The sequence below is a fragment of the Mixophyes fleayi genome, chromosome 11 (genome assembly GCF_038048845.1).
Source record: "Mixophyes fleayi isolate aMixFle1 chromosome 11, aMixFle1.hap1, whole genome shotgun sequence".
Classification (NCBI taxonomy): Eukaryota; Metazoa; Chordata; class Amphibia; order Anura; family Limnodynastidae; genus Mixophyes; species Mixophyes fleayi.
In genome coordinates, this window is record NC_134412.1 from 49994015 (window position 1) to 50011492 (window position 17478).

A 17478-nucleotide genomic window follows, 5' to 3' on the forward strand; every position below is an offset into this window, starting at 1 on the left:
GGATAGGTTACCTGATACTACACTTCAGGAACCACATGGTGCTTCCGTATAACCTTTAAAAGGCACACTAGTGCTCATCTAATCATCCGATCAACAGGACAAAAATAACTATACAGCTCAATCTATTTAATTAATTAATTAAAATTGTTAGATATCTAAATATATAAACAATTTCCTGTATATCATAAAAGTATTCTTACTTAAGGTATTTCAATAAAACCTATACAAAATTGGCAAGTTTACTTCAAAACTTCCCAACTCTGATACATGATTCTGACATCACAATAAAAATCTTTTGGGGAACTCCTTTCTCCATCTATATGAGAACTCTAAAATGAGATACTCAACAGGGAGCGTAGGGCAGCCACCAGCATCCAAACACTGTAAATTTAAATATCAGAGAACTACTCAAGCAAAAGTTTTCTAAGTCGTATATATTTTATTAACATCTAAGATGGAAATTATGATTCAAATTTTTATTTAGAATTTTAGGTTATCTATACATCTGTTCAACAGATATTAGATTACTTTGTTACTAACCAGATCACGGTGACATATTTCCTAAACAATCAATGTTACTATATATCTCTCATTAGACTGTTAATTTGAAATAATATTAATAATAATAATAATAATAATAATAATAATAATAATAATAATAACACATTGAATTCAATAATACCAGGATCTGATTGAGATTTAAGATTGTTTGAGCAGGGTTTTGCTAATGTTTCACTGAACTGCTTGAAGCAATTATTTATGTATAAGGTAACTATGCCATGCACACAATTGGTCTAATATATGTAGCTATTTTATAATTTATAAGTTAATTGATCAACTGTTTGTAACTGAATTTATTACTTCCAATATACATTCTATTAATTGATTGTATATACTGACGGGTTGAGCGCTAGGATAAATTCATTTGTGTTTTTATCTATTTTACCAGGATTGTCAGGTCTTAAATCCTGTGCTGGCTAATCCACCAGTTTAAGTCAGTTTCTCTTTTTATTTTTAGTATATCTTATCTGACGTGTTGGAAGGGCTAAGCAATACTATAAGCATTTGGAGAATACATCTGAAGGGTAGCTTAGTGGCTCAGTATAAAATTCTACAATGTTCTAACAACATCTAAGACATCAAGTCACCTATTTTCAAATATCTGCTTCTAACACAATGACATTGGGAAACCACTATCCCCCCCCCCCCCCCAATAATTCTACTATTTAAACTTTGCTTCTACTTTAACTGATAATATTGGGATATATAGCATATAATATTGTACTAGTATCATATGATATTATACTTGTATATCATATGATAGTAATGTCATATGATATTGTGCTGATATAGTTTCAATGTACATAACATGTATCACATTGTATTTTAAAGGGTGTCTAATTAGGGTTTGTCATGTGGAACATCACAGGACCCACTCTGCTGTTATTGGTTTGTGTTGGCTCGTCTAGGGTATAGCATTTTATAAGCTTACCAGAATAACTCCACTAGGCAGTAGCCGAGTATAGAAAAAGGCAAGGGCAGGAGTCTAACAATAATGCAAAGATGTATTGAAAGGACAAGCAACACACCATTGGTCAGAAAATCTTGCAAAATTAAGGTTACTTAGGGTTACTAAAAGTACTAACTAAAAGATAAGTTGCAATTTTAAAGGGACTTTTTTCTAGTGTTTTTCTTTCCTGTGTGATTTCTATTTTATGTCTTTTTTCACAAATCCACCAATATCTGTAAGTCTGCTTACATTGCTTACAGTTGCTTACCTCTGAAAGTATAGACTGGAGGTACACAAAGGCTATTCAAACCAGATGAAATCTAGGCTACCTTTATTAACACATTTCAATTGTGTTACCTAACTATATTAATATAGGGCATCATACCTCTTTGTTTCTCACATCCAGGTTTAGTATTAAAACAGTAAAAATAAGACTCAGCAAAGCAAGTCCTACATTCACAATTGTATTTATATATAAAAATGGAGTTGTATAGTACAATTAGCTCAAACAATACAAAGATTTACTACTTACATAACACATACTGAAAGAAAATATGCATGTATTGGAATGTGTGCATGTCCACATACATGATCCTATTCAGTCTCTGGAGCGTTACACTATGTACGTATATAGGCAAAATAAACTCTAAAGCACACTTCATATTTCATGTTTTCATAAATATCTGTGCCAATTTAAACTCAGGGACAGAAAATGCATGTGGTGTGTAAATTATATACTACAACTGTACAAAGAACCTACAGTAATTATGTATCTTCCAAAATGTGACTTACTACTGTCATAATAATATCATAATTTTTATGGAAATGTGTGCTATATGTGTGCTATATATGTGTGCTATATTATGACCTTGGTATTGAATGCAGAATCATGTCTCTGTGACGTAACAGGGGAAATATATGATAGGTATAACAATTTTGAATATTTCCTGATCAAGTTATAATTCACTCACGAAGGGGATATCCATATTTTAATGTACACTGCCCCTCTGTGGGACGCCCAGTAAAAAATGTTTATAAACCCTTTGCTTATTATTAAAAAAAGTATCAGTTTTGTGGGACTCACTCCAGTTGAAAAGCTGTCCCTCTTTTTTTTGCTTTGTCCAAAGCATACAGGTGATATGAATTATGTAAGAGCTAGATTTCTGTATTTTTATCCTTTTATTTTCTAACTGTATTGCATTTATGTGAATATAATTTTATTATAATTTTTTTGTTATTATATTCAATGCCCTGTACCATTTTATATTAAATCTAAAATGTAATAAGTTTGTCTTTGATAAGAGAAATATTGTTGGACCATGTTAAGTTGTTGATTGCTTGATGGTATTAATGCTTTGCATGCTAGGGTATGATGTGTTAGCCACTTTTGCTAGCAAGAAATATAGCGTGTACCAAGATGTACATTTGTGTGACAGTGTTTTGGGATCCTTTTGTTTTAATACAATAGGTGGTGCTGGTGGTGGCAATTAGATGTTTATGGATCCAAGACATCTATTTTGTGGTGCGTTTCAGCTAGGTCTGAAACCTGTGTGAAAAATGGAGGGCAAGAATGAGTGCTAAAATCCTCTATAACACTTTGCAGTAACATCAAAAACATGGAAGCTGGGAGAGTATTTGTGACATTTGACAAATGAATTAATACATATTCATGAATATAGGGTGTTGGACAAAAAGTGGAAATAAAGACTCCTAATAAATTAAGTCTTTGTTGGGATATGTGGTAAAGTAAAATATATATTTTCAATTACTTAGATTTTATAAGTGCAACTTGGGGATGGATTGTGAAAATCTAAGAGGCAAAATAGATCACCCTTACCTTAAGAATAAATGCAACATGGCTTCAGGGAACAAGATGTGTGACAAATGGTCACATGTCTAAAATCTCTTTTAAGCCTATATTTGGGGCTTGACATATTTCTCCAAAATCTAGGACCCAACTCCAAACGAAAGGAGCTAGGAACCCCTCATTGCAACAAGTGGCACCAATAGTGGGTGTAGGTAATCTAAACGGAGATCTGGTATATTATTTGTTAATTGACAGTCATCATCCCAGCTGTATTTATATACTATAAATTTCATAAAATGCTTTTACAAATACAGTTTAAAATGGCTATTCTGCATTTCCATATTACTAGAGGTATAGGTGTAAGCACATTGTTACGATCGCCCAGCCTGTTCCAGATATAGCAAACTGAGCAGCTGACCGTGACTGGCGTCACCTTAGTCACTTAGCAATGAATACACCTTTTCTGCCACCACAAAGGATTTATTATGGTGTCCTTACGTTCACCAAAACCACTTATTAATGTTTCACACTTAAATCACATACACATGTAGCATGAGCCTCCCTGGGCTTCGTAAATTCACAAAGAATCAAGGAGATTACACTAGATTAAATTTATTTACTCTGAAAAAATGTTTCCAAGGCTTCTTTACAAAAATGAATAACAAGACATACAATATGAGTTTCAAATGAGTTTCAGAAAATAAAATACTTACTAGTTAAGACCTAGGGCTAGATTTACTATCAGGCGTGTTTGTAAACCCGCCGACTTTCGGCGGATTTGGCGGCGGTTTAGCCATCGCCGGTTTTACTAAGGCTAAACCCGCCGTCCAAACGGCCAAAAATGATGTTTCCAAACCCGCCTCTGTATACATCGCCATGACGGTTTCAACAATGTTCAACATACAAACAGCCGGATTTACTATTAGGGGGTTTATAAAGCCGCCGGAAAACCGCCATTCAATAGACCAAAATGAAAGCGCTGCTTGTGAGCGGCGAGATTGCTCAAACAGTGTGCTGTTTCAGATATTTGGGCAATCAGAACAGAAGGAAAAGGGTCATGTACAAAGTTTTTTACTTTGGGATTGTATATGTTAAAAGGCCAGTGTCTTGTAATTGCAGTGTTGTTTTGGTTTCTTTTTCTCTTGTGTCTTCCCACCATGCAATTTATTTACTGATTTAGTAGAGGGGTGTTATAGCGTACCTTTGTACTTTGGTAAACTAGGTTCAGGTTACTAGAATAATCGGGTTGTGTGGCTATGTATGCACCTGAAAAGGGGTCTGAAATTATCCTGGCTGGCTGTTTGATACATAATCTAGCAATACATCAACTTACCCCACCGATTATTGCAGTAGACAGTGAAGAAGAAGGGGTCCGTGTCACATGGTGATGTGCAGAGCACAGAGGGCGGAAGGGAGATTAGAGACCGTCTAATTGCAAACTACTTTACGTGTAAGTACATAGTATGAAAAACATTTTTTCCTCAAAAATGTGTTTTATGTGAGTGCAATTTTAGTATTTTATTGTAAAATTTTTGTACATTGGAACCTTTAAAAACAGGATAGTGTGTACTCCTCATGTGGTAAATATGAACATCCCTGGAATGTGACAGTCAGAGGTCAATGTTTACGTGAAATTAGTGCATAGTTGTTAAAAAATCAGTATACTCTTGTTTAATGTGCAGAAAAGAAAGACTGACACAATAGAAATTTAACTGCATTTATTGCAGAACACAATAAATAAAAACGTATAATGGTTATAGAAACTTGACAAAACATTAATAAATAACAAACATTGTGCTAGCGATGCCTTTTTGCAGGCATATCGCTATGCTTGGTGGCACTCTCTCCCCTCCCTCGCCCACCCCTGGTGCGAGCACCTCTCCTTGGAGGAGTACTCTGTAGAGATGTGGTAGGCATACTAGCGGCACTGGTGGAGGCCGATGAAAAAGGGGCCGGCAAGCGGGCAATCAGTTCCTGCTGGAGTTGGCCTGCCAGCCGGATAACATTGGCATTCCCCTCGCGAATGGAGGAATGCATGGCGTCCACAGACCCAGACATTTGGGACAGCTGCACATTTGTCTGCTCCAAAGCGCTTGCCAGCCGGTTTATTGCAGCAGGGATTTGGCTCGTGGAGCGGTGTATCCGCCTCAACTGGGCCGCAATTTGTGACATGTGCCCAGTTTGCTTGTCCATGAACAATGTCTGTTGCTGCTGGAATGCGCCAATAGACAGCGCCATTTCTCTGGCTGGGTCCATAGTTTCAGGTGCAGGTTGGTGGTGTGATGGTTCAGCAGGGCCAGGTGAAACTTCCTGGAGGCCAGACACAGGGGCATCCACTGTTACCAGGGTGATGGTCGTTTGATCTTCTGGCTCAGGGGACATTTCCAATGACTCCGCCTGAGGTGGCTGGTATGAAGAGGGCCCTGTGTATGAAAAATGACGGTAAGTATATAGTATATAATAAGTTTGTATATTGCATTCTGAACACTGGATAGGAAAGAATATTCTTTAGCAACTACAGATTCTTTCACAATGTTTGCATTCCTGATTTCTAGTCCTATGCTACCTGCTTACGGATGCACTTATTATCCTTTTAATACCCATTATCATTTGGACTGTGTAGTACATGCTGGGTTATTTTGACTAAACTACATGCTATAAAAAGTGGAGATGTTGCCTATAGCAACCAATCAGATTTTAGCTGTCATTTTGTTGAATGCAATAAATAAAGTAAAGGTATATTCTGATGGGTTTCTATAGGCAACATATCAGTTTAGTAAAATGTAGCCCAAACTTCTCATTGCAAACAATTAAAAAAAAAAAAAAAAAAATTGACAGCAACATTTGCACAGAAAATCAATTAACTCCATTATTTCTCTACTAAACAGAAATCACGCACCTGCTTGCTCGTCTGTGCCCGAATCTCTCGCTGAAGGTGGAGGTGTAGGTCTGGCACTGGGACTGAACTGCGGTCCTGGCGAATCTGGATGTATTAGAAAAAGCATACAATGTATTTCCATAAAAAACAATTTCCAAATATACTGTTTTTAAACCTTTACAAACTATTAGAGTCAAAAATACACTTTGAAAAACAACCAAAAAAAAATAACAAATAAGAAAAAACGTTTGCACAGAGAAAAGCAGTTTTAAAAAGAAAAAAGCAGTTTTAAAAAGAAAAAAGCAGTTTTAAAAAGAAAAAAACATTTAAAATACTGTTAGGGTAAAAAAACCAAATAACTCACCAACTATTTGGCCAAAAGAGGGCGAATCGGTGTCCTGCACATTTATGCCCTCTACAATTTCAGCCGGCATTATCTGGCGCAGCTCCTCCTCGTACGTGGTGTACTCCATACGAAGTGGGGGGCCACCACCCGTGCGCCTTGTCGACCTCCTTTCCTGGGCCATCTTCTCTTTAAGCCTCCTCTTAATATCAGAGAAGCGCTTGCGGCAGTGTGCCACTGTCCGCTTCAGTGGGCCCACCGCGTTCACGGCCTCACAGACTCTCCCCCACAGTTGGTGACGCCGCCTTAGAGGAGTCCGGGCTGCCAGGTTCCCTAGGATGACCTCGTAGCAGGGAATGATGTTGTGCACCAACACACAATTCTCATCATGTGAGAAGTGCACATTCCTCCCTGTCTTGGTCTTCCTGCCCTGTCCTGTCTCCTCAACCTCTCCCTCTCCCTCCTCTGACCCCTCAACCTCCATCTCCCTCTCCTCAGCCTGTTCTCCCCCCCTATCTCTGGACATTTTTACCCAGAAGACAGAAAAACACAAAACACTGAAGGACTTACAAACACAAAGAACAAACTACACTACCTACAGACACACTCTCCACACAGTCACACACAAGTAACACAGACAAAGGACAAGTCAAATACAAAAAATACAAGACAGAAAATAAATGAGAAAATAAATGTACAAAACAGGAAAAAACCACAGGACTACTCACACTTCAAACAGATATCGCTCCACCAATCCACCAAACTCCAACTCTCACCAACTCTCAGCAAACCACTATCCTCCAAACTCCTCTCACAAAACTCCTCTAAACCCTATCAGAGAAAAAAGTGTCAGGCCAGTGGTTTATATAGGGCTTGTGATGTCAAATCTCCTGAGTTTGAAAATAGCCAATAGTAACAGGCCAGGAGACAGGTGTGATTTTCAAAAAAACCGCCTTTACACAAAAGCGCCGTCATTTAAAGCAAAAGCGCCATGTTCTATTCAAAGCCGCCGGCGGCTTTGAGCATTACATCCCGCCGTTACATCGCCGGCGGCTTCAAATTGAAGCTGAAATTCGCCCATTAGTAAATCCGGCTGTTTGCAATGCAAACACGCCGGAAAACCGCCGCGATGCATGGCGGTTTGAAGCCGCCATGCATCACGCCTGATAGTAAATCTAGCCCCTAGTGTGTGAGGGAACACAATTGAGGAAATTGGGACATTTTAGTTTTGATAGACCCCTCATGAAAATGCACAATGTAATGTCTAAAGCAGAAGATTTTAAACCCTTCTTACAGGCTCTTAACCCCCACCTTAGGGATTACATTTTCAATTAAGTCAGACTGATTCCCAAAATGACACAGAGCTTTCCGAAGTAAATTATCTATCACTAAGATTTATGTTTGGGCACCTCAGAGAATCTCTCACCTCTGCTTTGCTTGAGTGGCTAGATGGTTTACAACTTTGGGTTTCAAACTCCTCCAAGACCCTTATCTATCCTGGGCCTGACTAGTTTCAAAAGATTAATGACAATTGCATAAGTTCAAACTCATGTCATCTAGCAAAGCACATGTTGAGATTACATTAGAAGGTTACATCAAATATTCACATGGTCATACATGAATTCAACAGAAAATAACAATCAGTCATTAGATATGCTACATAATCATCACACACATGAGGCTCATTAAGAGTTGGAGGTATGTCTGTTTTGTTTTATTTATTTGCATGATATGTATTTTTGTATTGCACATGCACATCAGAAATGCATATGCAAATGTGCACATTTATTTTTTTGTGTATCGATGACTTGAGTCTAGTGCAGGGAAAAAAGATACACATAAAAATGCATATTTACGTGACTACTTTACACCACTTGAACACAATTTAATAATATAATCAAGTGTCATATACGCAACATCATCAACATCAACATTTATTTATATAACGCCAGCAAATTCCGTTGCGCTTTACAATTGGGAACAAACATTAATAAAACAATACTGGGTAATACATACAGACAGAAAGGTAAGAGGGCCCTGCTCGCAAGCTTACAATCTATGGGACAATAGAGACACTGAGAGTTACAACACCCATTACAAGATACAAAGAACATTCACAGATTTTTTTTCTCCTAGTATAATCCAGCAAGAAACATTGCCAGAGGCGCTTTAAGCATCTTTGATAAAGGTATAAACGTGTAACCTATGTTGATTGGTTTCTTTATGTTCAATGCACAATGAACGATTGACTACCCAATGAGAATTATTTGTATGGCAAACATGTATTGTATTAAAATCATTTTGTCACTTATCAATAAACATTGTTCAATGCAATTATTGTGGTTCGAATGCACAAAGATATTTAATTGCCAAATATAGCAGGATTTACAGCAAGCCATTATGATGCATAAAAAGGTATAACAATAACACAGGCAAATATAAAAAAAAAAAAAAATACATTACAGTTTCACTAGTGCTTCACATGAGCCTTGGTCCATGTAGTTTTGCAGTCAGGAAGGTAGAGAGCAAAGGCCAGGGAAGTTTGCTAATATGCAGTTTGAATTAACATAAACAGTGATGATGTCACTATGTACACAGATAACACTTAGATGTCACGGGCACTAGGAGTCTTTGCCCGGGATATCACCAGATGTAGTCTTACCAGAGTAGTGTATGCACACAGTGGTCTTCTGGTAGCAGGGTGACTAGCGGAACAGGAGAATCAGCAGATGGTGAGAAGATGCTAGAGGAAAGTCTATGACTAGCAGCAACAGGTTATGGGTTAAACAATATGAACACGAGGATCTTGATGGACGTGAAGACGTGAGGAAAGTCAGTGGTCTGCGTACAGCAAGTTGTACCACTGCTATAGTGAGAGAAATGTCCAGGGATAGATAGGAGGTAGTGAAGTCAGTGGTCTGCGTACAGCAAGTTGTACCACTGCTTGTAGTGATGGGACTGGTTCCAGGTGCAAGTAGGTAACAGGGAAGTCAGTGGTCTGCGTATAGCAAGTTGTACCACTGCCTATAGTGAGGAAACTTGTAACTGGTGCCAATAGGAAACAGGGAGTCAGTGGTCTGCGTTCAGCAAGTTGTACCACTGCATATTTAGGTGAGGATAGGCACTAGGGTAGATGAGTGGAACATCGAAGGTAACACGGAGAGCACAAGGAACTTGATTCCAATGGTATATATAATACAATAGCAAATGACTAGCGCTGCTTAAAGATACAAAGTCACTACTGAGATCCAGGTCGTATGAGACAAAGTCAATAGCATCTATAACTTCGTGAGATAGAGGACTCCGTAGATGAGCAGAACACAGTCCAAGCGGATATGCAATAAACTGGTAAAGTCAATAAAAGATAAGCATACCGCGATTCAGTTGAGCAGGCTGTCACGAGAGAAACACAGGGATAGTGTCACGGGCACTAGGAGTCTTTACCCAGGTATCACCAGATGATGGACTTACCAGAGCAGTATAGTTGGTAATATGGTACTCTGGTAGCGGGATGACCACGGAACAGGAGACAGCAGATGGTAAGAGAATGCTCGAGAAAAGTCTATGACTAGCAGCACTGGTAATAGGTAGATAACTGTACACGAGGAACTAGATGGACAAGGAAACGTGAAAGTAGTCAGTGGTCTGCGGATAGCAAGTTGTACCACTGCTATAGTGAGGAGGAATGTCCAGGAGTAACGAGGAGATGGTGAGAGTCAGCGGTCTGCGTATAGCAAGTTGTACCGCTGTCTAGGTGAAGGAATGGAATCCAGATGAAGGTATCAGGGGAGTCAGTGGTCTGCGTTAGCAAGTTGTACCACTGCTATGTGAGAGGATACTTGAAACTGGTGTCACAGGGAACAGGAGACAATGGTCTGCATCTAGCAAGTTGTACCACTGCAATATAGATGTGAGGAGGAGCACGGGGAGATGAATGCAATGCAGAGTATACACGGGCACACAGAACTTTATCCCACGATGATATGCACAATATAATAATAACTGAGCAGCACTGCACAAATATACAGAGTCACAATAACTATCCAGGCAAATAGGAAACACAGTCAAATGATAGCAATAGTCTCAGTGGATAGGAACTCCGGAGGAGAACAAACTCAGTCCAGCTAGATATGCAATACACAAGCACAGTCAATGAGAAGTATGCATACCGCGGTTCAGGAGAGCAGACTGTCAGAGAGACGTGCAGGGATACCTGAGCGGCTGAAGGCCGGCAGGAGGAGAGACCACTGGAAGATGGAAGCGATAACCAAGTTGGTGCAGCGCACGGTAGGTAGACCAGCAAGAACAAGGCAATACTCAGGAAGCAGTAGTATATGGAACTGGACACCTGGAGAACACGGGAGAGATGAGGCGGTCTGATAACCAGTAACTGAGATGAAAGCAGCGGAGCGCTGACACGATGAAGACAGGCAAGTTGAAATGGGCAGGAACACTGTAGAAGCACGGAGACAGCGGATAGGAATCAGCTGGCTGCAGACACGATGAACACTGGAGAGTTGAGGTGAGCAGGACTCTGTAGAAGCACAGAGGCAGCGGATAGGAATCAGCTGGTGCAGTCACGATGAACACAGGAGAGTTGAAGTGAACAGGATACTGTAGAAGCACGGAGGCAGTGGATAGGAATCAGCTGGTGCAGTCACAATGAACACAGGAGAGTTGAAGTAAACAGGATACTGTAGAAGCACGGAGGCAGCGGATAGGAATCAGCTGTTGCCTTCACGATGAACACAGGAGAGTTGAAGTGAACAGGATACTATAGAAGCACGGAGGCAGCGGATAGGAATCAGCTGGTGCAGTCACGATGAACACAGGAGAGTTGAAGTGAGCAGGATACTGTAGAAGCACGGAGGCAGCGGATAGGAATCAGCTGGTGCAGTCACGATGAACACAAGAAGGTTGAAGTGGTCTGGAAACTACAAACGAAATACAGGAATCAGCAGGAGCTGAATACACGAGGAAACACGGGAACACCTTCAGAGGCTCATGGGGAATGAGACTCCAAGATCAGGCAACGAGGTATAGACCACAAGTGCTTTAAATAGGGAGTGTTGCCTGATCAGCCAATTAACTAAAAGCAACAGGTACTGAAGGTTTGAAAGGGCTGCACATGCGCAGACCCTCAGGATGGTGGACGGCCACGGTTCCTAAACGCACGAGAAGCGGCACTCACAGTCCGGTGAGTGACAGTACCCCCCCTTTTAAAGGTGGGCACAGAACACCTGGAACCGGGTTTGTCCTGGATACTTGGAATAAAACTTCTTAAGAAGAGCTGGAGCATTAAGATCTTCAGCTTTGATCCATGAGCGCTCCTCAGGACCAAAGCCCTTCCAATGAACGAGGAAACGAAGAACTCCTCGCAAAATTTTTGCATCCAAAACGTGAGTAATCTCAAAGTCCTCCTCTTGATGAATTTGAACTGGCCGAGGTGCTGAAGGAGGGACCGAGAAACGGTTGATGATAAGAGGTTTGAGAAAAGACACATGGAAGGCATTGGAAATACGCAGGTTCTTAGGAAGTAGAAGTTTGAAACAAACTGGATTTTTAACTTGAATGATCCTATACGGACCAATAAAACAAGGAGCGAACTTCATAGATGGGACCTTCAAACGGATATTTTTGGTTGATAACCAAACACGATCTCCGATTTTCAGTGGTGGAATAGCCCGTCTCCTTTTATCTGCAAAAGACTTATATCTGGCAGATGTCTTCTTTAAACAGGTTTTCACCTGAGACCAAATATTTTGAAGGTTTGGCAAACAGTCTCTACAGCAGGAACTTGGGTGGGAGGGAGGGCAGGAAATACCGGAAAAGACGGATGGTGACCGTAAACCACAAAGAATGGAGTTTTAGAAGATGACTCATGGTACATGTTGTTATGAGCGAATTCAGCACATGGAAGCAATTCTACCCAGTTGTCTTGGTTGGCTGATGAGAACATCCTTATAAAAGTCTCAAGATCTTGATTGACCCTTTCAGTTTGTCCGTTTGATTGAGGATGGTAGGAAGATGAGAGTGATAATCGTATGCCCAAGGTCTTACAGAGGGCCCGCCAGAATCTGGAAACGAATTGTACTCCTCTATCTGAAACAATCTCGGACGGACATCCATGAATACGAAAGATTTCTTTGATGAAATACTCAGCCAGAGTAGAAGAAGAAGGCAAACCAGTCAAAGGAACGAAATGCGCCATCTTCGAAAATCTGTCCACCACTACCCAAATATTATTGCAGTTTTTACTAAGAGGAAGATCAGTAACAAAGTCCATACTAATATGGGTCCATGGTTTGGACGGAATGGGTAGTGGTTGAAGCAAACCCGCTGGAGTTCTGTGGGGAGTCTTGAACTGGGAACACAATTCACATGCGGCTACAAAATCTTTGACATCTCTCCTCATAGAAGGCCACCAGTAACTTCGAGAGAGATTTTTAGAGGTCTTGCGTTCACCAGAGTGTCCAGAAAAACGAGAAGAGTGGAACCACGAAAGGATTTTCTTCCTAAGAGCAGGAGGCATGAGGGTTTTCCAAAATGGTAGCACCTTAGTGGAAGAAGCAGCCAGAGAAACACATTTGGGGTCTAATATAGAGTGGTTGGGACCCTCTTCAACATCTGAGGATGTCACAAAGGCACGAGATAGAGCGTCTGCTTTTTTATTCTTAGCAGCTGGTTTGAAGGTTATGATTAACTCAAAACGAGAAAAGAAAAGAGACCATCTTGCTTGACGAGGATTCAAACATTGAGCAGACTGTAGATATGACAAATTCTTATGATCAGTAAAAATTGTCACAGGATGACGAGCTCCCTCCAACAAGTATCTCCACTCCTCTAATGCTACTTTAATAGCCAGCAACTCCTTGTCCCCGATGGTGTAATTCTTCTCCGAAGGCAGAAGACCCCGAGAGTAAAAGGCACAAGGATGGAATTTTTGTTGCTCCGATCTTTGGGAGAGAATGGCTCCTAAACCAACATTAGAGGCATCTACCTCTAGGAAGAAGGGAAGCATCACATCAGGCTGTCGAAGAATGGGAGCAGAGGAGAAGGACTCTTTAAGAAACTGAAAGGCTTGAAGAGCCTCAAATGACCATTGCTTAGTATTGGCCCCTTTACGAGTTAGGGCCACAATAGGAGATGCAATCGATGAGAAATCTTGAATGAAGCGTCTATAGTAATTGGCAAAACCTAAAAAACGCTGAATTGCACGAAGAGTAGTTGGCTGAGGCCAATGTAACACAGCATTCACCTTTTCTGGATCCATCTGCAGACCAACTCCGGAGACAATATATCCCAAAAATGGAATCTGGGGCAACTCGAATGAACATTTTTCTAATTTGCAGAATAATGAATTTCTCCGGAGTCTGGAAAGAACTTCTGCCACATGTTGGTGATGAGAAGGCAGGTCCTGTGAAAAGATAAATATGTCGTCCAGATAGACGACGACACAAACATATAACAAGTCCCGGAAGATCTCATTAATGAAGCCCTGGAAAACAGCGGGGGCATTACATAACCCGAAGGGCATTACTAAGTATTCATAATGCCCATCTCTGGTGTTGAAAGCTGTCTTCCATTCGTCACCGGACCTGATTCTAATTAAATTGTAGGCACCACGAAGATCCAACTTGGTAAAGATCCGAGCTCCCTTAATACGATCAAATAACTCATAGTAATGGCATTAAGTCCACGAAAATCTATGCAGGGGCGTAGTGATCCATCCTTCGTTTTTACAAAGAAAAACCCGGCTCCAGCGGGAGAAGTAGAAGGTCGAATAAATCCTCGCTGGAGATTCTCTTGGATGTATTCAGATGTAGCTTGAGTTTCAGGTAACGAAAGTGGATACACACGACCCCTGGGAGGAGTCTTGCCAGGTAGAAGATCAATCGGACAATCCCACGAACGATGAGGAGGAAGACGTTCAGACTGAGTTTTATCAAATACATCGGCAAACTAAGCATACTGAGGAGGAAGTCCCGGTGAGGAAGGTGAAATGGAGGATTGCTGTATTTTAAGAGGAATGACTTGAGAGAGACAACGATGATGACATTCAGCTCCCCAAGACGTAACTTGAGGAGTGCGCCAGTCAATCTGGGGAGAGTGACATTGAAGCCATGGAAGGCCTAAAACAATCGGACTTGTAGTAACGGGAAGAATTAAAAATGAAATTTCTTCTTGGTGTAATACACCAATCTGAAGGGTTACTGGAGACGTACTCTGGGTGATGAGGCTCACAGTCCGGTGAGTGACAGATAGCTGAGCGGTTGAACGCCGACACGAGTAAAGACCACAGGAGAGTGGTAGCGTTAATCCATGTCTGTGAAGCACACAGACAGAGAACATAACACGAGTGGAGCAATGATGATTCTTGCGGAGGTCAGCAGGAATAGTAGACACGAAGAAACACAGGAGAGTTGAAGCAGTCTGGCAACCGGCAATGCAGTAGTCAGGAATCAGCTAGGACTGAAGACACAATGAAACACAGGAGAGTTGAAGCTGTCTGGAAACCGGCAATGTAGTAGCGAGGAATCAGCTGGGACTGAAGACACGATGAAACACAGGAGAGTTGAAGTGGTCTGGAGACCGGTAATGCAGTAGCGAGGAATCAGCTGGGACTGAAGACACAATGAAACACAGGAACACCTTCAGAGACTCACAGGGAATGAGACTCCAAGATCAGGCAACGATGTAATGACCACAGGTGCTTTAAATAGGGAGTGTTGCCTGATCAGCCAATTAACTAAAAGCAACAGGTCTGAAGGGTTCATAGAGGCTGCGCATGCGCAGACCATCAGGATTGGTCATTCTACCAAAGTTTTTCATGCCTAGCATGTCCATCTGTCCGAAGCATGTCTTATAGCTTATATGACATTTATATAATTCCTTTTTCACCAATAACATTATCCTATGTCTGTTAACATAATCTCATCTATGATCTCCTTCAACCTTTTTAATTAAGTACACTTTAATAGTATCAGGTTTTTCATCAACATTTGTGGAGCGGGCTATTGTTTGTTTACTCTGTGCAGTGTCCCAGTACTCAAGTTTCTTTGTATTTGAAATGGTGATTGGCCTGCTGAATATTGGGAAACTTCAAACTAAGGGATCTAGCTGTATTACCATTTCCCTGCTGGCCTCCCACCAACTCAAGTCCAAATTATTACTGGACTGGCATCACTGGATGCCCCTCTTTTCGACTATGAGGTCACAGTACTTACAGACACAATATTCTTCAGACAAAAGTCCCTCACACTGTCTCCAGGCTCCAAGGTTAGCAAAACTTTTCCTTTACCCTGAATTGAATAGTGTAATTGGCTGGACCAATGTTGCTAATAACTTCTCCTTCATCCCCACATTCTCAGTATCACTACCTGAACCAGTCTTCATCACCTGATCACTAATGAAAGAATTGACTGTCATGGAAAGAGAATGAGATGAGAGAAACACCGAAAAGGAAAAATGCTGCTTCATCCTGGATAACAGTCTTTGTAAAGTCCTTGGCTTAGGTTTTATTAACTGTGATCTTGTGTCTTCTGGCACAGATTCACGAGTGTCGTTTTCGGCTGTAATTTGAACCTTCTCCGGGTGTTGACTTCTCTACAGTGGGTGGAATGGGTCAAAGTGTCTCTCTGCTGCTCCTAGGGATGTGAAGCTGGTCATCAACACTTGGTACCTGTCTGTCAAACAATGTGAGTGTAGAAAATTATAGTTTATAACATACTCTCCCAGTCCAACGTCATAACAGTTAGTGTAACATATCAGGAGACGGTGTTTCGAACATCCTTTGTTGCTGTGTCACTATTTGCTTTTCTTTACAAGATCTTGAGCATTCTCTCCATTATAAACTCAGATTTTCAACAGTCTCTCCATTATAAACTCATGTCAGGAAAATTCAAAAGTAATTCAAATGGTGACAAGTTAAGAGGCGACTTAGGAGTGGTTATGATGATATAAGAGGAGTAGTAGCCAAAGCTTCTGCCCATTCTAATCTAGTTTCAACCATCAATCTATTCAATTCGTTCTAGATACTGTTTACTTTATTTTCCCACTGGCTTGTGGCTGATAAAGAGTATGTAACTTACTATCACTGCTCATACATTGTACTCATTATCTAAAAGTTATTACCAGTAAGAATGAATATCCCTATCACTTTCTATAACTCTAGGGATACCATATCTACTAGCAAATATCCTGAGTATGACACAGCAACATTAGAAATATTTGAATTAACCTTTACCCTGATATATATTTCATCAGTACACCAATATATACTTTAGAATCCTGCAAGCTGGCAATTGGATGAAGTTGATTTGTTTTACCTGGAAAAAGTCCATCTGTAGGAGGGGCATTGGATGGCTCTATTCGTATTCTCTTCCTGACATTTTTCCTCACTCAAGTAAGACAGGACTTGGCCTTCCTACTAGCTTGAGAATAAAAGTCTTGTGCACACCAGTATGCTCTAACCAGTTTACAATTACTTTCTCTGCCCAGAGGAGTTAGACTATGTGCTGCCTCAGCTAGGCCTAAAAGATATGCTCTGGGAGCAACAGGCTTACCTTGTCCATCTCTCTAGAGTCCAGAGTACTCCAGACCACATCCCTTCACCTTGCAGACTGCTTTTCTTCAGGGAACACAAATCTTACATTTTAACTAAGTCTTGTGTGTTATCATTTAGCAAAAAACCCAAAATAAAAGCATTGATTTGTCAGTTGTCATATTTAAACCTGATACCCACTTGACATCTTTGTCCGCCCTGTTATTGTCATATGTGTAGGCTTTAAATTAAATAACAGCTACTTCTAAATGTGTCATTGTCACAAGTCCTTCATGTAATGTGAGTGCACTACTCATGTTCTCTATTGTCATAAAAGTTCCTCAGTCGCCTCAACGTCGCCTCCTATCGTAGAAACGCTCTCAAAACCAGTGTATAA